General features: G+C 44.6%; 1 pseudogene; it reads right to left on the reverse strand.

Moving 5' to 3' along the window:
* Positions 1–8,417: 8,417 nt before the first annotated feature.
* Positions 8,418–10,720, reverse strand: LOC113877897 (annotated as a pseudogene).
* Positions 10,721–24,962: the final 14,242 nt, after the last annotated feature.

The raw sequence follows: 24,962 nt of genomic DNA on the forward strand, positions 1-24,962 counted from the left end.
TTGGGTTTTTGTGAGTGTGTGTGTGATAATGTCACCTGAGGCCTCATGCATATTCCTCAGAAGAATGAGCAATATCTGGGAGCTGGGGGACATGGGCCGGGGCCCAGGGAGCTAGAAACAGGAGGGTCACACCGTGAGCAGAGAGTTTTGGAAGGGTCTTCAGTCTGAGGAGCTGTTATCAGGAGGAGCTTCATTTCCTTCCAAGGCTCATTCTCTACCTTAGGTCTGTCCGGGTGACAAGCAGAAAGAGGGCCACTAGGAGCCCTGGGGATACCAAGGGATCCTCAAATGGTCCTTGCTCCCTCCTCTTCTTTTAAAAAAAAATTGTGGTAAAATGTGCATAACATAATGGGACTTCTCTAGTGGCTCAGATGGTAAAGAATCTGCCTGCAATAGAGGAGACCCGGATTCAATCCCTGGGTTGGGAAGATCCCCTGGAGAAGGAAATGGCAACCCACTCCAGTATTCTTGCAGCACATAATATACAATTTTCCATCTTAACAGTTTTTAAGTGTTCAGTTCCGCAATGTTAAGTGTGTTCACATTGGTGTGTAGCAAGTCTCCAGAACTTTTTCATCTTATAAAACTGAAACTCTATATCCATTAAACAATAAATCCCCATTTCCCCCTCTCTCCAATCCCTGGCGACCACCATTCTACTTCCTGGATCTATGAATTTGACTACTCTAGACAGCTCATATGAGTGGAGTCATAGTGTATTTGTCTTTTTGTGACTGGTTTATTTCACTTCACGTAATGTCTTCAAGGTTCATTTGTGTTGTAGTGTGAGAATTCCCTTCTTTTTTAAGGAGGAATAGTGTTCCATTGTATGTGTGCAGGTACCACATTTTGTTTATGGTTCTTGTAACTTTTGATCACGCCACATGGCATATGGGATCCTGGTTCCCTGACTAGGGATCTAACTTGCACCTGTCCCCTGCATTGGAAACTCAGAGTCTTAATCATTGGGCCACCAGGGAAGTCCCAGTCCGTGTATCTTCATATGGGCCCCTTAGGTGTCTCTTCCCCTGAGAGCAAGGCCCCTGATGCCTGATTCAGCCCTGCTTGTTCTGGGCATCTCACTGACTCCCTGGCCACATCCAGGACTCCATACAGGACTCTGCATCAGGGAGAGCATCAAGGCTTCAGAGGGAGCACAGACCTCAGGCTGGGCAGGCAGGGGTGTGGCAGGAGGCAGCTGGGAAAAGGAGAGACAAGAAACCAGAGACTGAGAAGGGGACAGACCAGGTCATGAAATGAGAGACACACATATGAGCAGAACCCCCTGGATGGGGGTCCCCACATCCCTGAGAGCCCCCAAGGTGGATTAGACCCTCCTCCTCTCACAGCCTTTCTGCTGCCCTCTCACGGCATCCAGCTGCAGAACTTTGTGAAACACCCTTTATAAGTCCAGCCAAGGCTGAGAGTCCATGAGCCCAAAAGGGAAGTTGTCACGGGAAGCTGAGAACCATGAGCCCAAACTCAGCCTCCTCAGAATTTAAAGTCTGGTTGGGAAGATGAGACCAAGGCCCATGTGTATCTTTTCTTCTGTGAGGAAGGGGCTCCAGTGATGGGAGAGACCTGTTGAATCATAAAACTTGAGATCTTTATGTAGTTGTGATAGGGGTCATTGACTCCAGTGGTTTTCAAACGTGGTTGTAGCTCCATAGCCTTTTAAAAAATTGTTTATTTATTTACTTGGCTGTGCTGGGTCGTAGTTGTGGCTATTACCATTCATGGGCTCTTAGCTGAGGCATATAGGATCTAGTTCTCAGACCAGGGATTGAACCCAGGCCCCTTACATTGGGAGCAGAGTCTTAAACCACTGAACCAGCAGGGAAGTCTTGGCTCCATAGCCTTTTACTCAAACTAAATTCTGTGCAGAAGCCAATGCATGAACCGAATGGAGCAGAGATTCTCCAGCTGAGGAGTGAGGGATGGATGCCTGTGTCTTGAGTCTCTACCTGGGCTCCTTAGGGCACAACCAGAAGACCACTGACTGAGTCAGACCTGCTAATTGTAAAAGTAAGGCAATGGCTCCTTAGGAGAGACTTGACTCACCCAAGGTCACAGCTAATGACCCATGAACCCAGGTCCCCAGAATCCCCAATTTTCCCATTTTTCGACACACATCAATTGGCCTTTGAAATTTTTTTCAAGTTAGGCTCTTGGGAGCTTCTCTCTTGTATTATCCCTACCATTCTGCTTGATCGTTTTGGGCCTTACTTATTTCTCCTTTTAATTTTTATTTATTTTATTGCCGGATAATCTCAGATTCCCAATCAGGGATTGAACCCGGGCCATGGCAGTGAAAGCCTGGAATCCTAGCCACTAGGCCACCAGGGAACACCCCATTATTTCTCCTTTTTAATTAATTAATTAATTAAGATTTTTATGTGGATCATTTTTAAAATCTTTATTGAATTTGTTACAATACTGCTTCTGTTTTATGTTTTGGCTTTTTGGCCATGAGACATGTGGGATTTTAGCTCTCCAACCAGGGATCAAACCCACATGCCCTACATTAGAAGATGAAGTCTTAACCACTGGACTGCCAGGGAAGTCCCTATTTCTCCTTTTTAAGAGTCACTCTCCCCGACTTGAAATGCCAGCATTCCTCCTCAGTGTTGGGGCCTTGTCGGGTTTTCCTCACTCCCTTTTCCTTTCTTCCCTGCCACCTTCCCTCCCTCCCTTTCTTTCTCCATGAAGTATTTATTGTCTGCTGTAAACATTTAGGAGGAATTGGGGCCAAGCTCCCAATGATTAAAAACTGAAAGTGTTTTCCCCTCCAAAGTCAATTACCGTGCAGTTAAGCAAGGACGTAAGCATCCAGGGACTAACCACAGAATGACCACCACACAGAACAACACCAGCAGGACAACTTCTGCCATGTCACACACACTGTGATTTCCAAGGGCCCTGCACCAAGAGGAAGCGACATGTGACTGGGATGATCTTTCTTAATGGGCTTTAAGTGAGACCTTAGTGGAAAAGATGACACAAGGCTGGTACTCAGGTTCAGGGAGGAAGAGGGCAGGAAAGGGGGTCACAGACTTATCTGACAGACACTTACTGAGTGCCGGCTGTGTGTATGGCACTGGCTTGGGCCTTGAGGATACACTTAACTGGGCAGACACAGAGCTCCTGCCCTCATGGAGCTTACAATCCAGTGGGAAGACAGACATTAAATGGTTGTGATCATGTGACAGATAACAGCCAACACTTATTGAATGCAATATCAGTTATGATTATCTTTGGCTGTGGGTTACGGAGACTAAAAGACAGTGGCTTAAAAGACACAAAAAGTACATTTTCCCCTCCCACTGAAGGGTTGGTTGTCCAGCCGTTCTGCACAAAGTCCTTGGACCCAGACTCCTTTTATCTTGTGACATTGCACTGTGATCTCTACTCACAGTCCTGATGGCTGTTCTGGATCAGCCACCTCGGCTCCTGAGGGATTAGTTCTGGAAGCATTTCCTACTTGGTGAACCTCCTCAGGAACTGGTATGGCTCACTGGGCTCCTTATGGTATTCAGCTTACTCATTTGAAGACACAAGAACCCTTGTGCTCCTAGTCATCTTTTCCCTGCCCTAGCCTCCTCCTCAGCTTTTTTGGTGGCTCAGATGGTAAAGGATCCACCTGCAATGCAGGAGACCCAGGTTCAATCCCTGGATTGGGAAGATCCTTGGTGAAAGGAATGGCGATCCACTCCAGTATTCTTGCCTGGAGAATCTCGTGGGAGAGCCTAGCAGGCTGTAGTCCATGGGTTCGCATGACTAAGCACACACACACAGCTTCCTCCTGGCCAGCCCATCAATAAGGCTCAACACTCATCCCATCTGGGAAGACATATGGGTAAAACTGACCCATCTGCAAGATTTTCTTTGAATGGACTGACTTCCAATACTTCAAACCGGGACTCAGACCATGTCTTGGTCTGCTTGGGTTGCTAGGACAAAACACTACAGACTGAGTGGCTTCAATAACAGACATTGATTTCTCATGGATTTGGAGACTTGGAGTCTGAGATCAAAGTGCAAGCATGATTGCGTTCTGGTAAGGCCTCTTTCTGGCTTCCAGGTGGCTAATTTCCTGCTGAATCCTAACGGAGAGAAAAAAGGGGAGAGGGAAAGAGAGCAAGCAAGCAAGAGAGAGTCAGCTGCTGCTGCTGCTAAGACGGCAGCCCACCAGGCTCCCCCATCCCTGGGATTCTCCAGGCAAGAACACTGGAGTGGGCTGCCATTTCCTTCTCCAGTGCATGAAAGTGAAAAGTGAAAGTGAATTTGCTCAGTCGTGTCCGACTCCTAGCAACCCCATGGACTGCAACCCACCAGGCTCCTCCGTCCATGGGATTTTCCAGGCAAGAGTATTGGAGTGGGGTGCCATTGCCTTCTCCCAGAGAGAGTCAGAGAGACAAACTAATCCCCTTATGAGGGCTCCACTCTCATGACTTCACCAAAACATAATTGCCAAAGGTTTTTACCTCCAAGTACCATCACACTGGAGACTAGGGGCTTTACCATATGAATTTTGGGGACACAATTCAGTCCCACTGCAGACCATGTAACTTACAGGAACAGGACTGCGCCCCCTGTGGTTCCTTCTCTCACCCTGCAGGCTGGCTGACCGTGGACTTGAGAAGGGGGCACCGCAGGAGGGTGAATAAGGGTGGGCGGAGGAAGGAAGGGGTGTCCCAGCTCTTGGGTGGATTGAAGGAAGGCTCCAGCCTGGAGCTAGACGTGGCACCATCCTGACAGGGCGATGGCAAGTGATGGACATGGGAAAATAGCTTTTGTGGAGCACGGAGGATGACTGAATGTACCCATAGGCTGGGCATCGTGCCTCCCAGAGACTGGTACAGGAAACACGGCCCCCAGTGCCACTACCTTCCCACCCTAAACCCTGCAGACAGATGCTGAGGAGAAAGTTTTATGCTTCAGGTCAGAGAGGTTGGGGAGTTTCCTTTAAAGTTCCCATTGCCGGAGGGAACGAGCCAAGGCAAGAGTAGGGAGGAGACTTAATGCTCTTTTCACTCAGCTGCTTTTCTCTGCAGCGTTTATTAATAGAAAAGTGCAATAAGGTATTTGGCTGGTGGCGCAATACCTACATCACATCACTAGATGGCACAATTGCAGCAGCCATGCTTCCAAAGAACGCCCCAAAGTGAGAATTACAGGAAAACTGATTCCCACCCTGGGCTGGAAGGAACCCTCAGAAATCACTTAGTCCATCTCTATGTTTTAAGAAAAATGGAGGTTTTATTCATTTTCAAAGACTCACAACTATTAGTGAGCTTCCTTCAGGAACCCCTCAAAGGTTTTGCAGCAGAGAGGGGGCAGAGAGAGGACTCTGTTTTGGACACGTGGAAACCTGGCATCTAGACCAGTTTGGCTCCTAAAACACACACACACTCAGCTTCTGATCCACAGGTTGCAAAATAAGGAAGTCAGTTAGATCATCTTTAATGTCCTTTCCAGCTCTCTGATTCAGGTCATTTGGAATGCACCCAACTACTTGCTATACTCAACTCAGAATGATCTCTGTTCATTTCTAAGACAAACCATTCAATATCACGGTAATCCAAGTCTATGCCCTGACCAGTAATGCTGAAGAAGCTGAAGTTGAACAGTTCTATGAAGACCTACAAGACTTTCTAGAACTAACATCCCCAAAAGATGTCATTTTCATTATAGGGGACTGGAATGCAAAAGTAGGAAGTCAAGAAACACCTGGAGTAACAGGCAAATTTGGCCTTGGAGTACAAAATGAAGCAGGGCAAAGGCTAATAGAGTTCTGCCAAGAGAATGCACTAGTCATAGCAAACACCCTTTTCCAACAACACAAGAGAAGACTCTACACATGGAAATCACCAGATGGTCGACACCAAAATCAGATTGATTATATACTTCGCAGCCAAAGATGGAGAAGCTCTATACAGTCAGCAAAAACAAGACCAGGAGCTGACTGTGGCTCAGATCATGAACTCCTTATTGCCAAATTCAGGGTGAAATTGAAGAAAGTGGAGAAAACCACTAGACCATTCAGGTATGACCTAAATCAAATCCCTTATGACTATACAGTGGAAGAGAGAAATAGATTTAAGGGACTAGATCTGACAGACAGAGTGCCTGATGAACTATGGACAGAGGTTCGTGACATTGTACAGGAGATGGGAATCAAGACCATCCCCAAGAAAAAGAAATGCAAAAAAGCAAAATGGCTGTCTGAGGAGGCCTTACAAATAGCTGTGAAGAGAAGGGAAGCGAAAAGCAAATGAGAAAAGGAAAGATATACCCATTTGAATGCAGAGTTCCAAAGAATAGCAAGGAAAGATAAGAAAGCCTTCCTCAGTGATCAATGCAAAGAGATAGAGGAAAACAACAGAATGGGAAAGACTAGAGATCTCTTCAAGATAATTAGAGATACCAAGGGAACACTTCATGCAAAGATGTGCTCAATAAAGGACAGAAATGGGAGGGACCTAACAGAAGCAGAAGATATTAAGAAGAGGTGGCAAGAATACACAGAACTGTACAAAAAAGAACTTCACGACCCAGATAATCACAATGGTGTGATCATTCACCTCGAGCCAGACATCCTGGAATGTGAAGTCAAGTGGGCCTTAGGAAGCATCACTACGAACAAAGCTACTGGAGGTGATGGAATTCCAGTTAAGCTATTTCAAATCCTGGAAGATGATGCTGTGAAAGTGCTGCACTCAATATGCCAGCAAATTTGGAAAACTCAGCAGTGGCCACAGGACTGGGAAAGGTCAGTTTTCATTCCAATCCCAAAGAAAGGCAATGCCAAAGAATGCTCAAACTACGGCACAATTGCACTCTTCTCACACACTAGTAAAGTAATGCTCAAAATTCTCCAAGCCGGGCTTCAGCAGTATGTGAACCATGAACTTCCAGATGTTCAAGCTGATTTTAGAAAAGGCAGAGGAACCAGAGATCAAATTGCCAACATCCGCTGGATCATGGAAAAAGCAAGAGAGTTCCAGAAAAACATCTATTTCTGCTTTATTGACTATGCCAAAGCCTTTGACTGCGTGGATCACAATAAACTGTGGAAAATTCTGAAAGAGATGGGAATACCAGACCACCTGACCTGCCTCTTGAGAAACCTGTGTGCAGGTCAGGAAGCAACAGTTAGAACTGGACATGGAACAACAGACTGGTTCCAAATAGGAAAAGGAGTACGTCAAGGCTGTATATTGTCACCCTGCTTATTTAACTTATATGCAGAGTACATCATGAAAAACTCTGGGCTGGAAGAAGCACAGGCTGGAATCAAGATTCCAGCGAGAAATATCAATAACCTCAGATATGCAGATGACACTACCCTTATGGCAGAGAGTGAAGAAGAACTAAAGAGCCTCTTTTTTTTCTTTCTAGTAATAAAATATATTTATTAAGATATAATTAGAAGCTAATAAGCTCAGAAGTATAGTTTGCATGAAAACACATCTTCTATAGGCAGGGTTTATTACCTCCTCACTGGCTAAAAACATGAAGTTTTAATTTTCATGGACTTTTTTCTTCCCCTTTTAGATTTCTGAGACATTAAAAAGAATTTACAGAAAGGTACAGAAGTTTCTCTTCAGATGTTTGATGAAAAACAAGAAAAATAGCACATTTAGTGTTAGTGACAGAGAGCAAGTCTGGAGCACCTACAGTTGAAAAGCAGAATACATTTTTGCTCCCACTTAACACAGTTATGTTAGAACATAGGCACAGGAGGATTTTTCCAGATTAAATATCTAAAGCCAATTGTTTGTTCTGTAACTTTTGTTTAAATGACACTCGTGAAGTTTTTACTTACTAAAGTCCAATAGGTAACCAAAGCCAAGTGAAACTATGTACCACCAACTACTTCAGAACTGTAGAACTTCAATGCCCTCCCCTATCCCCCCACCCCACAAAAATTAAAAGAAAACAAAGAAAATATTTCCCAATACCCCACAGAGGCTGCTTATTCCTGGCAAGACACGCAAATCATATTCACTAAAAAAAAAAAGACCCCTGCAAACTTCAAGGCATTTTATCCAGCATTCTCGCAGGGTTCAAAGTATAACCAAAAGATCAAGGGAGGAGTGGGGGAAAATGTTGAATCATTCTGGGTTCCCCGTGATTAGTGTATCACTTTAGTCACAGAACAAGATACAGAGATCTTTTAAAGTGGATTTGCCTTTCCAGTGGGTCATTGGTTGCCCAAGGTGATGACAGCAGGAACTTTAGAACCACGCTTGTTAATAAGTCCATATTCATTAATCACTTGCATTCACACTTAAAAACTAAAAACAAAATAAAACAAATCTATTCAGTACCGGAGATTAAATAACCATGTGTAGTCTCTTGAAATAAATTTGTTTCCTTAAGAAGTCTAATTACTTTCAGTTGCCTTTTTAAAAATAACTATATATATAATGTATATATATATATATATTTGTATATATTATCCTGTGATTCTACTTATGGTTCCTCTGCTGCGTTGAAGATCTAGGAGCATAAAAGCCTTGTGTCCCCCATGAACGGTGGCTCTAATGCTGCAGAAAGGTTACAAATAGGCAGTCTGGTCCTTCATTGATCTGGACTACCCATGGCTTCATTGTAAGTGATTATCCTTTTGGGATCTTGCTTCTGCAAATTCCAAACAGATTCCATTTCTTTAGTGTGATATACAATAGCAGCCCTCAGGTCAAAAGAACCCCAGCTATCATTCCTTTCTAGGCCTCTCTGGTATCTCTGTTCTTTGGCGGAGCCTAACAAAGTGTTCGTAGGAGACGCCAGAGGATTTTGATTTTCTGTCTCATAGTCCTTTGAGAGAAACACTAAAGCACCTTGACTACTGGTGTCTGCTTTTTGCAGGTCACCTATATGACTGGGTTCCAAGGATAAGGCTCCACTCTCATTAGTAGTCCCAGATTTTAGAATGCTACCCAGAACTTGAGGACTAGTCCGTTTTTCCAGCTCATATGCCTTGGGAACACAGGATGCTCAGTTCCTGAGGGGATTATTTCAGCACCCTGTGAAACCAAAGTGGCAGGATATTCCCCTTGAAATATCACCTCCATCACTTTATAATCTGATGACTTCCCAGTAACAGTTTCGGGGCCAGCACTGGGTTCATTGATAAATGATAAACCCCACTGATTCTGGAAGATATCCCCCAGGTTTTGCTGATCTGTCTGAGAGGGTAGATCCACTTGAGCTGTGCTCAACAGCACAGTTTGCATATTTGAAGTGTAGATAAAAAGGCTGGACTTAATTTGTTCAACAGCTGCTGAAGTCAGACTCATGTCTTGGAGAACTGAATCAGTCCCAGAAGAGATGGGTGTTAGAGTATTAGCAGCAGTAGTTAGCAGTGGCTGACCCCCTGGAGAATACACACTTGCATCAGTCCCTGCTAAAACTGGCCCATTAGAAAAGTTGGCCGAAGTAACAGATTTCAGCGCTGACATAAGGACCTGGGATAATCGACTTGAAGCTTGGGTCTGAGTTTCCCCAGTAGATGATGAGGAAGATGAAGATGAAGATGGTGACACAGAAGAGTTCTGTACAGTTTTGTTGAGGTTTTCCTTAACTTTGCTTGCATAACTTATTTTAGGAACGATTTTAGCACTGCTATTGTCCACTGGAAAAACTGGGGGTGGCTTAAACAGGGTCCACGAGTCCTCTTTGGAGGCAACAGCAGAAGTATGCTTTCCTTTGGGCCGATCATCAAACTTTTTGCTGCTCACACCAGGCTTAATATCAGAGCTTTTCCGCAGCATATCACCCACAGCAGGTTTTCCTCGACTTGTTCCTCCAGGCCCAGTTTCCTACTTCCAAATAGGCTTTGAACCATCTACTCGATTTCCCTTTTGATCACTGTAGTCAGGCTTGAAAGTTTCAAGTCCCTGTTTTAAGGTTGGGACATTGGTCTCTTGTTGCATTATTTTGTCCTGCACTAAATTAAGGTTTTCACAACCCTTGGCGCTATTGCGCCTAGCTTTCCTTTTTTTAGGAGTGGTATATCCGCTCTCAGATCTACTACCATCATTATCTGCTCCTTTGCCCATATAACCATTAGTAATATAGCCAGAATTATTTGTTAGAACACCATTTGGAATTGCTACAGTATCAGTCTTGTCTATAGATTGGTTCTCTCCAGATTTATTTTCATAAGACTTCCCATTCTTTTTGTCCATACTGTTTTTCTGAATAAAATTCCTGGTTTTAATTCCTGCTTTCCCAAAGGTGCTGGACTTTACAGTCTGCTTCAGATTAGTGTCTACAACGTGTTGGTTGCCATTGAGGACCCTGGAAATAGGGTTGGTAGCTTCCTCAGAACCCAGGCTCTTTAAAGACATTTCTCTTTCTCCAGCATTACCATTTAGTTCACCGTAGCCTCTTTTCTTCTTCGGCGTTTCCTGGTGCTGCTGGAGGGCGTGTTTCTGCTCATGTTTCAGCGGCTTTGGCTGGGCCTTGGGGCTGCCCTCGGCTCCATGCTGCAGGTATTGGTGAGGCTGCTGGTGATGGTGGTGGTGATGGTGGTTGTGGCTGTGGTTGTAGAAATAATAATGGTGATGGTGGTGCGGCTGCTGCTGCTGCTGGGGGTGATGGTGCGGATGGTGGTGGCTGTGATGGTGCTGAGACTGTGGCTGGCCGGGCTTCTCCTCCATTGAAAGCGGCTGGGACTCTCTGGCTGAGGCTGCGGGCTGCTGCGCCGTCAGGATCTGAGCCTAAAGAGCCTCTTGATGAAAGTGAAAGAGGAGAGTGAAAAAGTTGGCTTGAAGCTCAACATTCAGAAAACTAAGATCATGGCATCCGGTCCCATCACTTCATGGCAAATAAATGGGGAAACAGTGAAAACAGTGGCTGACTATATTTTTCTGGGGTCCAAAATCACTGCAGATGGTGATTGCAGCCATGAAATTAAAAGATGCTTACTCCTTGGAAGGAAAGTTATGACCAACCTAGACAGCATATTAAAAAGCAGAGACATTACTTTGTCAACAAAGGTCCGTCTAGTCAAGGCTATGGTTTTTCCAGTGGTCATGTATGGATATGAGAGTTGGACTATAAAGAAAGCAGAGAGCCGAAGAATTGATGCCTTTGAACTGTGGTGTTGGAGAAGACTCTTGAGAGTCCCCTGGACTACAAGGAGATCCAACCAGTCCACCCTAAAGGAAATCAGTCCTGGGTGTTCATTGGTAGCACTAATTTTGAAGCTGAAAGTCCAATACTTTGGCCACCAGATGCGAAGAGCTGACTCATTTGAAAAGACCCTGATGCTGGGAAAGATTGAAAGCAGGAGGAGAAGGGGACGACAGAGGATGAGATGGTTGGATGGCATCACCAACTCAATGGACACGGGTTTGGGTGGACTCTGGGAGTTGGTGATGGACAGGGAGGCCTGGCGTTCTGCGGTTCATGGGGTCAGAAAGAGTCGGACATGACTGAGTGACTGAACTGAACTGAGTCTGACTCTAGATCAACTCTAGTCTTGTTTTATTTTCACCCTCACTGTGTATATGTGTTTAGGACCTGAAGTGGCAGAAAGCATTCATTCAAAGTAACTGCAGAGTCCACAGCTGCAGGTGCTTTGGAAGTCAGCTCCCAAACGGTGGTTCCAAAAGCAAAGTCACTCATAGTCTTTCACTTCACGAGTTTATACCCCACTGAAGTAAGAATGATCTACAGGTGAACAGTTATAAGACAAAAGAGAAGAAAGGACAGCAGGCAGTGTGTATCTAAGGACCCAGGGAGGGTATGGTATCATAGCACTTGGGTCTCAGGGAATGGCCAGGGAGGGCGTCATGGAGGAGGTGTGGCAAGCTTGGATGGGATATAAATAGAGAAGGGCCTGGAGAGTGCGATTCCTGACAGGATGCCTTCTTTTTTTTGCCATCTATAATCACGCGCATATGTGCTCAGTCGCTCAGTTGTGTCAACTCTTTGCTACCCTATGGACTGTAGCCCACCAGGCTCCTCCGTCCATGGGATTCTCCAGGCAAGAATACTGGAGTGGGTTGCCATGCTCTCCTCCAGGGGATCTTCCCAACCCAGGGATCAAACCTGAGTCTTGCGTCTCCTGCATTGGCAGGCGGATTCTTTACCATGGTACCACCTGGGAATACCACAGTCTCTGCCTTTTAGGATTTGCATAAAAAGAAATAAAGAAGGATAAAGGAAGGGTGAGAAAAATAACTGGAGAATGGGGTAAGAGGCAGGGAGAAGGAAGAAAGGCTGAGAAAGGGGGGAAGGGTGAGCAGGGATCACACTGGCATGAGGTGCAGCTGTTCAGAGATGGAGAAGCAAAGTGAAAAAAATCTAAAACTAAGCTGGGAAGGTACTCATTCTTTTCTCCCCTGACCTTTTAGAGTTACAGAAGCATAAGTTTTCAGGGTTAGAAGAGATCTCTAATCCAAACCCTTCCATAAAAGCCCTGTAAAAGTCATCCAGTGTTCACTTGGGTATCTACTATGATGGGAGACTTGCTACCACCCACGATAGCCCACTCCGTTTGGGAAAAACTCTAATTCATATTCTTCTTAGTAGGAATCTGACATTTACATCCCTGAAATTTCCATCCACTGGTCCTGGATTTGTCTTCCAAAGTGACCTAGAAAAGACCTAGAACCATTCCCCGTGATAGAAGTTGGCATTTCCTCTTTCTCAGCTCGGCATCTCCCCGCTGGTGCTTGTTCCACACTAAGATTCTCAAATCTGTTTCATGTGGCCAGTTGCTGTCTAATGTGTTCTATCCTGGGGTTCAGTTCCCTCTTAGCAGTGCAGTTTGCCCCTTCAGAGCTGGAAATTAATCTTCTTGACAGAAAAGATGAAACTGAGGTCAAACAGAGGTTGGTGAACTCTGCTGACGTCACTCATGTAGCCCCGAGGACTGTGACCTTTCTGTAGTTCTTGCTCAGAGCTTTAGTGTAGCAGGTTTTTGTTAATTTTGACATTACAAAGATTTCAGGGACTTCCCTGATGACCCAAGTGGTAAAGAATCCACCTGGCAATGCAGGAGACACGGGTTCAATCCCTGGTATGGGAAAATCGCACATGCTGCAGAGCAACTATGACGCTGGGCCACAGCTACGGAGCCAGGGCTCTAGAGCCTGGGAGCCACAACTCCTGAAGTCTGTGTGCCCTAGAGCCCGTGTTCCACGACAAGAGAAGCCACCGCAGCGAGAAACTCGCGCACTGCAACTAGAGAGTATTCCCTGCTCGGCGCAACTGGAGAAAAACACTGGCAGGAACAAAGACCCAGCAGAGCCAGAGGAAGAGAATTCAGTTCACTCGGGACTTACGGCTTCTTGGCCTTGTGGCCGCAGCCCCCTGTGACAACTTTATGTTCATAATAAGCCCTCGGCTGCCCCTCCTTCCATCTATTCTGGACAAGAACCCTGGAGAATTCTCTTTCCTCAGCTCCACCAGTCTCTTCAGAGCCCCTTTCCCACCTGTTTCCTTACTGCGTTGTTCATAGTTCTCCTTTGAAGACAGTCCATTCCTCTGGTGATAGGAACAGAGATTCTGTTTTTTAAGCTGTTAATGTGACATATTTTTTCATCTTAATGACATTTATTATTTTCTAATTTTACAAGCAATACATGTTCATTTCAGACAACTAGAAATACGTAAAAAGAATAAAGTGAAAAATAACCATCACCCATAATCTCCAACCCTCAGAGAAACCACCATTAGTATTTTGATGTGTTTATTTCCAGTCTCTCTTTCTCTCTCTCTCTCTCTCTCTCTATATATATATATATATACACAGATATAGATAGATAGATATAGATATATATGTGTGTGTGTGTATCCAGTGTCTGTCTATCTATCATCGAGATATAATTGACTTACAACACTGTGTTAAGGAAAAGAGATTCTTTATCGTAAAAGACACTTGTGAGCACATTTACACTCTCTTTCCGAGAACTTATACTTTTCATCACATTTCCAAAAAGGTCAGAGACCCAAAAAAGGCTAGGAACTGCCATTTGGGAGCCTTTGTGGGATTCGGTTTATCTTTCCTCTGAATGTTTTGATATTGCATCTGCTTTGGGCAGCCTTCTTCCAGGCTACCACAAGCTCTAAAATAGCACATCTCTTTCTCTCAGGACCTGCTTCACTTCCTCCTCTCCCTCAGCGGTTCCTTGGGTCACACTTGGGTTTAGAGAGACAGTTCCACCTTTTACTTTTACTTCCTCTGTGGCCCCACTTTTTGCTGAGTTAGCATTCCTACTACACCTCTCTGAGTCTTGCTCCAGACCCTGCTGAACCCCGGTGAGTGTTCACCACTTCCCATCCTCCCCTCCACCCCCCAGCTGGTGCCTCGGGTTCACAGGCTTATTGCGTCCCCATGGTCCCTTCGGTTCCAGTCTCCTTGATCAGGCTCTGATGGCCTCTGCTGGACTTTCTCCCTGTGTTGTGAATCTTCTTGACAGTCAACACTCACGTACCTGCTCTCCTAGCGGTTTTATTTTCCCTAGAACAGAGTCCATTATTGAATGGAGATGATTCCCATCTCACAAATCTATGGTCCCACCCAAGACAATGTGTGCACTTCCTAAAAGTCTTCACCATTTTACATTTACATAAGTCTCATACGATGTTAGCTATTAGGTGCTGATGTGTCATTTCATAACAAAGGGCCGTGGTCGGTGTAAGGACAGGCTGAGGAGGGCATCCTGAGTGTCTCAGTTTGTCTTTGTGCAGGGCGAGGTTTGGGCCTGGGCATTTGAGGACTTGAAACAGTGCATCTGGCCGTGCTGGTCTCAGGGATCCCTCCGTTCCCAGCCCTTGGGCTTCAAAGGAAATTTTAAAAATGATCATGATATCCCTACCCTTTCTCCCATTCCATCCCACCCACACTTCAGCTCTCATTGCAGCCCTTCCGTGCCCTACATGTTGAGGAGCAGCCAGAGGTTAAAGATCCAGCCTTTAAAAGCTTGGTTACCAGCTGGAATGTGGAGAGTGTTCTTGTGCCGTTAGTTTCATAATTATTTATTTAATGCACTTTATTACTGGAACTGCAAGTTTTTGTTTTTAGAATTTAGTTTTTGTGATATTTTGCCAGTGTCTAGATTCTGATAACGGCAGCTAGAGTTCTGCCAGGCCTCTGAGGTTTAGAAAATTGAACAGGACCTGGTCGTTGCACTCAGAGCTGGTAGGTAAGTTAAGATGTAGTTTTGTGCCTGTGCTCAGTCTCGTCTGACTCTCTGAGGCCCTATGGACTGGAACCTGCTAGTCTCCTCTGTCCATGGGGTTTTCCAGACAAGAATACTGGAGTGTGTAGCGAAGACATATATGGTGCACAAACAGAAAAATATCAAGTGGAAGGCAAAGGCTGTAAGATAGATACTAACCAAGAAGTGGGGGGATTTTAAAGGGAAAAACAGCATTATTTCCAGTTAGGACATCAGAGAAGGCTCTTTGGAGGAGGAGAGGCTGGCACAGAAACTGAAGAGGATGCAGGCGACTTGATGCGAGCCCTTAGAAGAGAGCCGTGGTTAAGAGTGTAGTCTCAGGGTCAGGATGGGTCTACACGCATGAACTGTGTGACCCTGGGCAAGGTTTTCAACCTCTCCAAGCCTCAGTTTACTAGTTTATAAAATGGGGATAACAGTAGTACTGACCTCATTTGGTTATTACAAGGATCCAGTGAGTTGATCAATATAAAGCAGTTAAAACTGCATTTGTGTATGTATAACGGATTCAATTGGCTGTACACCTGAAACTAACACAGCATTGTAAATCAACTATATTCCAATAAATTAAAAAGGAAAAATCTAAAAAACCCACCCCAAACAAAACAGCATTTGTAACCTAGTAAGAACGCAGTTATTAACTCTATAGGCAGAGGGGTATTCTAGGCAGCACATACAGTTCTAGCCAAAGAAGGAAAATGAAAGAACCCTTATTCTTTTGGGAAATCCCCAAATAACAGAAACACCTGCGAAACAAGAGGGAGAGAAACAGCACTCATCAAAATTGTGGTAAAGAACCTGCCTAAGAGGTGTCTTCTGCATTGACAGATGGGTTCTTTACCACGACGCCACCTGGGAAGGCCATAATTAAGGTGGACGTGTTACTAAATTTATTTATTTTTTTGGGAATTTGGACTTGTTAGGAGTAGTCTTGTGTGATAATCACTCTCATATTTTTTATTTGCTTTTGTTTTATAGCTTGATAAATACAATTACAAAATTGCTACAGATGAACAGGGGAGAGACTTAGCGTCACCAGTCCAGGTAGCTAATTTCACGTGCCTTTGGCAATTTACCGTGTGCTTCTCCTCCATCTTCTGCCATGCTGCAGTTAGTTTTTGAGTGTCTCTGAGAGTCTTCCCTGGTGGCTCAGAGGTTAAAGCGTCTGCCTGCAAGGTGGGAGACCCGGGTTCAATCCCTGGTTCAGGAAGATCCCCTGGAGAAGGAAATGGCAACCCACTCCAGTATTCTTGTCTGGAGAATCCCTCGGACGGAGGAGCCTGGTAGGTTATAGTCCACGGGGTTGCAAAGAGTCAGACACGACTGAGCGACTTCACTCACTATTCACTAAGAGTTCTGTCTTCCAGCCTCAAAGGACACTAATGGTCACCTGCCTCAGTGTCCCAAATATCCATTATTATTTATTTTTTGGCCTTACCCCATAGCACACGGAATCTTAGCTCCCCAAACAAGGATTGAACCTGTGTCTCCTGCATTGGAAGCACAGAGTCTTAACCACTGGACTGCCAGGGAAGTCCCTCGGGGAAGTATTTCGTACAGTGCCTGGCAAATAATAAGCCCTTGATAATTGTTACCTTTGAAGTTGTCATCACTCTGTCATCTTACCTTAATGGATTGCTCGGTAGAGTTCTGAGGCAGTAGGAAATAAAGGTTCATTTTGTGACCTAGGCAAGAAGAAAGCTCTAGAAAACTAGGATGCTCCCAGTCTGAAGGTACTACTTCAAAATCCTTAGAGTACTTAGGGGATGGCTAGAGGGTAGGGTTTCCAAGGAAGAATCAAAGACACAGGGTCAGGCAGACAGATGAGTGGTGGTTGCAAGTAACTATCCACAGATGGGGAACATAGCCCTCAGGGTAATCATGGGTGACTGAGCTCCAGAAGGGAGGAGAAGAGAGCGAGAGAGGAGAGGGAAGGAGGAGGGGGAACCTGGGAGGGCAAGGTGCTCTCCTGCCAGGGGTCCTGGTTGGAGTGCTGTAGGTATGGGCTTTCCCCTTCCACTCCTTCCTCAGACCTTGGGGCTCCCAGGTCCTTACTGAGGGCCTTATTGGGTTGGAAGCAGCCAGAACCTTGGGGAAGTGAGGCACATTGCTGATCATACACCCAGCTCACAGTCACCCCTCTCTGTGTCATCCTTTCAGGGAAAAGCTGAATCCCAGGGGCTCTCTGTTTGGCTCAGAACTTGGTCTAACGCCCAGGTTTTTCCGGTGTAGTTGTCATATCTCAGGAGTCAGGCGGACATGGCTGGTAACTTCTTGTAATAGTTAAGACAGGAAGTGGTCAGGACCTGGAAATAGAGCAGGGCTAGGGAGTGGGAGGGTAAGGAAAAGGCTTTTTCTGGAGAAAATGTTCTGTGTGCTTTCTTGGGCAGGGAGCACAGAATTCCCAGTCTTGGCCTGGGCTGCAGGGACCCTCGGGGAAACTTCTTTATGGACCTCCCGATTTAATTTCTTCCTTTATTCCAATATGAATTTCTCGCATGAACATAGCAAGGCCCACTTGAAACATTAGAGGGTATCGGGCAACCTATAGCCCCACTTAGAGTTAGGGAGACAGTGGGGTGTAGAGTCAGAGGGACCTGCTTTTTCAGTCCCTGCTTTGTCACTTACTACCTAGGCACACTTTTTAAAAAAATAATAATTAACTAGGCTTTACTGGGTCTTAGTTGTGGTATGTGGGATCTAGTTACCTGACCAGGGATTGAACCCAGGACCCCTGCATTGGGGGTGCAGAGTCTTAGCCACTGGACCACCAGGGAAGGCCCCCTAGGTGCTTTTCAGCTAACTATCCCATTTCTCTGAGCCTCTGTTTTTTCACTTGTAAGATCAGGATTCCCATGCCTATTTTGTGCTGATTAAATAAAGTATGAAAAAATTCTTAGCATAGTATTTTGCATATAAAAATTACAAAATAAATGGGAGCTAATATAATAATAATAATAATAATAATTGTTCTATCACCCTACTTGACCTCAGTTTCTACTTCTGTAAAATAAGTTATTATGAGGATTAAGGGAGATGATCAATATTTATAGAGAAAGTGGTGTATAAAAAGAAAGATATTTATTTATTTATCAAAGACGTGCTCTCAAATTCTAGTTCTTTTCCTTGGAGGAAAATCATACTTGGGAGAAAGGGCCTGGGTCAGCAGCTTATGACAGTGAGGGGATATGGGGGTGGTGGGGAGAGGCCATTCTCTGGCTGGAGAAGACCTGGGGAGATAACACTCCCTGTTGGGAAGAACTGGGTTGAGGGATTGGGGAGTGGATTCAGGCAGATTTTGGGGGACCCAGTGACTGGGCCCTGTTTCTTGGAGTGATGGTAAGGACCTGTGGATACTGTTGACATTGGGCCTTTCTGAGTCCTCAGTTGCCCAGAAGAAGGCCTCCCAGCCTCAAGGACTAGGGCTAGACTCTAGGGTTCCCCTATCCCAAAGTGATAGTTCTTAACACATGGGTCACAGACCATTGTGAACTCCGGGAGTTGGTGATGGACAGGGAGGCCTGGCGTGCTGCGATTCATGGGGTCACAAAGAGTCGGACATGACTGAGCGACTGAACGGAACTGAACTGAACTGAAGGACTATTTCTGTAGAATACACAAACTTTTGGCTATCAGAGGGGGTTCACAGATCTTTTGAAACTCATCCAAGGACTTGTGGTGAAGAAACAATGTCCCTGGCTTCAGAATAGCCTTGATGCTTTGGGTGTTGGCAAGAAGAGTGGTCCATGAACTTGGGAAAATCTGAGACTTGTCCCAGCAACACTGATTATGCTAAAGATCTTCCAGGAATAGGGACAGGGACCTGACCCAGGAGCTACATCAGGGGATGGTCAGTTTGACCAGCAAGGACCCTCCCCATAGCCTGTAACATCCCTCTACCTCAAGTAATCAGCTCACCTCAACTAGAGCCCAGGAGGCTAGTGACAAGCAGCAACAATGAAGCAGTGGGTATCTTGACTTGCAGAGACAATTTGGGGAATTCAGCATAGATGAATTGATCCTAAGGGGAAGAAATAGCTCACATTTGTTGAGGATGAGATGGCTAGGTAGCATCACCGACTCAATGCATAGGAACTTGAGCAAACTCTGGGTTAGGACTTGGCACTTTGACTGCAGTGGCCTGGGTTCAATCTCTTGCTGGGGAACTAAGATCCCACAAGCCACATGGCATGGCTGGAAAAAAAAGTCTGGAGCCCAGATGCAAGTTTGGATTCACTGAAGCAGGGCCCCAGGGAGGGTGACTGAGAATAGAAAGATACCTGAACAGGAATTTGGGACCAGAAGTCAAGCAGCGGCTCTGTTACTGGAATGAGGCATCACCCTGGCTTGGGGGTTGGATGGAGTAAGTATCTGGATTGGTCTGAGACGGGGTGTGAGCAGTCATATGATGCCTTCTTGCTCACAGAGCTTGAACCCAGGCTTGGCCAGGTGGTACTTTGTATGATGAGTTGAGATAGAAAGTCCTTGGGCTCTTACTTGTTCTTTTCAGCAGAGAAAGGTCTGGCTTATGTGAGAATGCAAGCCAAGACAGAACTCGACTGTCTTAGGCCCAATGGGGCTCAAGCTTTGGGAGGGCAGGGCAGTGCTCTTCACTGCAGCATCCTCAGTATGCTGACACACAGCAGGTGCCTAATACATGCTTGTGAATGAATGTGAAATGCCAAGGCTGAGCTCATCCCTTAACAACTTTAATAAAAATCTAGGGGTATTTTCTCATACAGCTCCCTAGAGCCCAGAAATTCCAAGTTCTACCATCTTTAAGTCAGTATGGACTCTGAAAACTCATTTCCTTTAAGCCAAAGGAACCGCTCTGTCATCCCTCTCTCTCAATGGACAGAAGAGCCTCTGCCAAATGTGTAGGAGGAGAATATTGTGAACCAATACACTTACTGCACATTCAAGACTCCCTAAGTACAGAAACAAATTTAAAAAAATTATGTATTTATTTGACTGCTGTGGGATCTTTGTTGCAGCATGCAAACCCTTAGCTGTGGCATGTGGGATCTAGTTCCCTGACCAGGGATCGAACCCAGGGCCACGGCTTTGGGAGCACGGAGTCTTAGCCACTGGACCACCAGGGAAGTCCTCAGAGGAATGAATTTGCATTGAATAGACCTACAATATCTCAGCAAATAATAACAACAATAAGAACATACTTTTCTGTGTTTTTCAGATTCTATAGGCTTTCATAGCCCTGATTTCTAGAACCTCATTAACATGTGTGGGTGTTGGGAGTGGGGGTGCGGAAAAGGGCTGGGAACAGTTATTTTTTACAGATAAGAAAAATGAGTATAGGGAATTCCCTGGTGGTCCAGTGGTTAGGACTCAGTGCTTCTTGGGCTTTGGTCCATGTGGGCGTGGGTTTGATCCCTCATCAGGGAACTCAGATCCCGCAAGCTGAGAAGGAAGGCCAAAAAAAGAAAAAAGAAAGAAAAATGAGTATAGAGAGGATTTGGACTGTTTTTAGATCACTTAATCGGTAAGAAGTGGGGCAAAAATGTGAACCCAGGGACCTTCTGACTCGAAGTACAAAGGGGAAATAAACATGACCTCGAGGAAAGAGATTCAGGAAATGGCCACAGAAGTGTTTCCTCCAACTTACAGTGGTGACAATGAGCAACTGGATGGAGTGGGGCTTCCCAAGGGGGCTGACTATTGACACGAGCACAGGGAAAGGGTCCCTATCTTGGTGTCAGCCTGGCCAAGGTCAATCAGGGAACCAGATAACGTGACTCCTGCATCTTAAATGGATCTTGGGGAAGATCTACGTGCCATGCATTGGATATCCCTCCATGGTCCGATCCATTGTGGAATATGGCACTTGGGAAAATCACGAATAGACACTCAGATCCCCCAACATCACTGCTTGATTAACAATTTTTTAACATTAACCATCAAGGGCTGCTAAGAAGGTAAAAAGTAGGAAGAAATTATTTTATTTATTGAGGGTCTACTGAGTAATATAAAGATAAAAAGCTACTGTCCCTGTGCTCAAGGATCTCACTGTCTACCAGAGAGAGGTGATGATGGGAGAGGCAGAGATGGAAAATAATCACGGAACTTCTGCTCCTGACTATGACAAAGTGACTGGTATGGAACTCACTCTCCCACAATAAACAAGAATATATTCAGGCACAATATTTGAGAAACTGCTTTAGACATGGACTATGGCTAGCAGAATTATAATCCTTGTGGGAAGGGAAACACATGAGGTGGGAGTTCTACATTTGCCGAGCTTTTTGGCCTGGGGGAGCTTTCTGGAATGCAGTGGGAGAAGGTGGAGCCTAATAAGGGCATGCTGGTCTCACTGAGGTGAAAAAGCATAGATTAGAGTTCAGGGCCTCTGAGAAAGCTGTAATTTATGAAACGGCTTTTAGAGAGGGGGAAGCTGAACAGAGGGGTGCCCCCAGAAGTCCGCATGGGTGATCTCTATGGTCTTTGGACAAAGGCCGAGCTGTGCAAGCACACAGTGAGACTCTATAAGGCTTAGCGGAGAGCAGCAGAGAGCTGAAGAGAACACTAGAGGTGGCACATGGCTTAGAGACGGAGTTTTAGCCCAGTCAGAAGGAAAAGGTCTCACTAAACAACTTGGTGATACAGCTTAGATGATACAGAATGTCCACACCTTAGGAGTAAGGACCACGTTCTACAGACACATACACACAAACACGCTCTCTAAGATTAAGGATAGAATTTGAAATGACCAGCTCTCCCTGAAAAAGAATAAAACCATTCTGTCAAGATAACCTGCCAATAATTTGTCTAATAGAACTAAACTCAGTTCTCCTCGAGGGAAGACAACATAAACTCTGAAATGAATAAGTCACAATGTTCATATATAATCTAATATTACCATACATGTGAATAAGCAGGAACTTGGGACCCACCATTTTTTTAAAAGCAATAAAGGTATACAGTTCCTGAGATGAGCTAGAATTAGCAGACTGGAATTTTAGAATACTGGTTATAATCATGTTTAAGGACATAAAGGAAAATATAGACATAATTATTGAAGATATGGGGAATCTCTGCAGAGAAAGTGAAACTGTGAAAGAGAAGCATGGGAAAATTCTAGAACTTAAAACATAATGGGCTTAACAGCATAATAGAGACTGGAAAAGAAAGGGTTGGGAAACTTAAACAGAGATTACTATTTAATCAAAAAGCAAACAACTAAGTGGTTTAAAAAACCTGGAGTCTCAGTGACCTGTAGGATAGTTTATTTTAGATGATATCTAAAATATGTGTGGGCTTCTCTGGTGGCTCAGAGGTAAAGAATCTGCCTGCGATGCAGGAGGTGCAAGTTTGATCTCTGGGTCAGGATGATACCCTGGGGAAGGAAATGGCGACCCACTCCAGTCTTCTTGCCTGGGAAATCTCATGGACAGAGGAACCTGGCGGGTTACAGTCCATAGGGTTGCGAAAGAGTCGGACTCGACTTAGTACGAAAACAACAAGAAAACGTATAATTGGAGTTTCAGAAGGTAAGGAGAGAGAATGGGCAGAAAAAATATTGGAAGACGTAATTGCTAAGGAGTTCCTATATTTGGTGAAAAATAAACCACTTACAATGTCTTCCCTGGTGGCTTAGACAGTAAAGCATCTGCCTGCAATGTGGGAGACCTGGGTTCGATCCCTGGGTCAGGAAGATCCCCTGGAGAAGGAAATGGCAACCCACCCCAGTACTCTTGCCTGGAAAATCCCATGGACAGAGGAGCCTGATAGGCTACAGTCCATGGGGCCACAAAGAGTCAGACACAGCTGAATGATATCTCTTTCTTTCTCTTTCTACATAAGGAGAAGAGGGTGGCAGAGGATGAGATGGTTGGATAGCATCACCAATTCAATGGACGTGAACTTGGGCAAATTCTGGGAGAGAGTGAGGGACAGGGAAGCCTGGCGTGCTGCAGCCCATGGGGTCATGAAGAGTCAGACATAACTTAGTGACTGAATGTAACAGCAACAAAAACCATTCAGGAGTCCACCAATCTCAAGTTGGTGAAGAAGAAAAGCACCTATTCATCTTATAATCAAACTGCTAAAAAAACTGATAAAAGAGTTAACTTAAAAGCAGCTAGAAACAAATCTGAGACAATCTGGGCAACAAAATAAGTTATGATAGTTTTGTGTTATAATTCATAGAATAAAATAAATACCCACAAATTCACACTGAATTTTAAAAATGAGAGAGAAGAGAACAGGTCTTCCTTACTGTGGAATACTAGTTAACAGCTATAGAAGGAAAAATGGAAATAAAAAAATCACTATTAACCAATATCACACTAACTAATTAATTGCAATCAAGAACTATTGATGGATGCTGAAATTAGTGGGTGAAAGTAGGAAGAGAAACAGGATATTTGCATAAAATTGAAGTATCTTCCCAGAAAATATTGATTACTTACAAAGAGCAAAATCGTTATTCTATAGTGAAGAAACCTGGCAGACATCACCTTCACCATGTGATCAAAGTTAACATCGTAAGCAATAAGATTCATTGTTATGTCAAACACAACTTAATGACTGAACACCTGCCTCCCCCACACACATGCCTACACACACACCGCCTGGTATAAGGTAATGACAAAGCACACACTTTTTGTGATATTCTTGCTTAGAAGCTTCAATACACTCATGAGAAAACACCAGACAAACCCAGAGTGAGGGCTGTCCTACACCATGTAGGACTTCTACATGTTGGGCATGTAGAAGTCATGCCCAACTCCTCGTGACCCTGTGGACTGTAGCTCACCAGGCTCCTCTGTCCAAGCGATGCTCCAGGCAAGAATACTACACCATAACTGGCCTAATAATTGACACAAAACTGTCAAGGTGATGAAAGAAAAGAAAGACTGAGAAAAGGTCATAGATTGAAGGACACTAAGGAAACATGGTAACAATACAATATGGGATCCTGGATTGGATCTTAGAAAAAGGACATTAGTGGAATATTGGCAAAATTCAAATATTGTGTCTAGATTAGTTAATAGTATCATACTGAGCTTCCTGTACAGTTCTTCTGTGTATTCTTGCCACCTCTTCTTAATATCTTCTGCTTCTGTTAGGTCCATACCATTTCTGTCCTTTATTGAGCCCATCTTTGCATGAAATGTTCCCTTGGTATCTCTAATTTTCTTGAAGAGATCTCTAGTCTTTCTCATTCTGTTGTTTTCCTCTATTTGCATTGATCGCTGAGGAAGGCTTTTTTCTCTATTCTTGCTATTCTTTGGAACTCTGCATTCAGATGCTTATATCTTTATTTTTCTCCTTTGCTTTTCGCTTCTCTTCTTTTCACAGCTATTTGTAAGGCCTCCTCAGACAGCCATTTTGCTTTTTTGCATTTCTTTTCCATGGGGACGGTCTTGATCCCTGTCTCCTGTACAATGTCACAAACCTCCATCCAAGGTTCATCAGGTACTCTGTCTATCAGATCTAGGCCCTTAAATCTACTTCTCACTTCCACTGTATAATCATAAGGGATTTGATTTAGGTCATACCTGAATGGTCTAGTGGTTTTCCCCACTTTCTTCAATTTAAGTCTGAATTTGGCAATAAGGAGTTCATGTATGGATGTGAGAGTTGGACTGTGAAGAAAGCTGAGCGCCGAAGAATTGATGCTTTTGAACTGTTGTGTTAGAGGAGATTCTTGAGAGTCCCTTGGACTGCAAAGAGATCCAACTAGTCCATCCTAAAGGAGATTGGTCCTGGGTGTTCATTGGAAGGACTGATGCTAAAGCT

This window comes from Bos indicus x Bos taurus, chromosome 19 (genome assembly GCF_003369695.1).
Source record: "Bos indicus x Bos taurus breed Angus x Brahman F1 hybrid chromosome 19, Bos_hybrid_MaternalHap_v2.0, whole genome shotgun sequence".
NCBI lineage: Eukaryota > Metazoa > Chordata > Mammalia > Artiodactyla > Bovidae > Bos > Bos indicus x Bos taurus.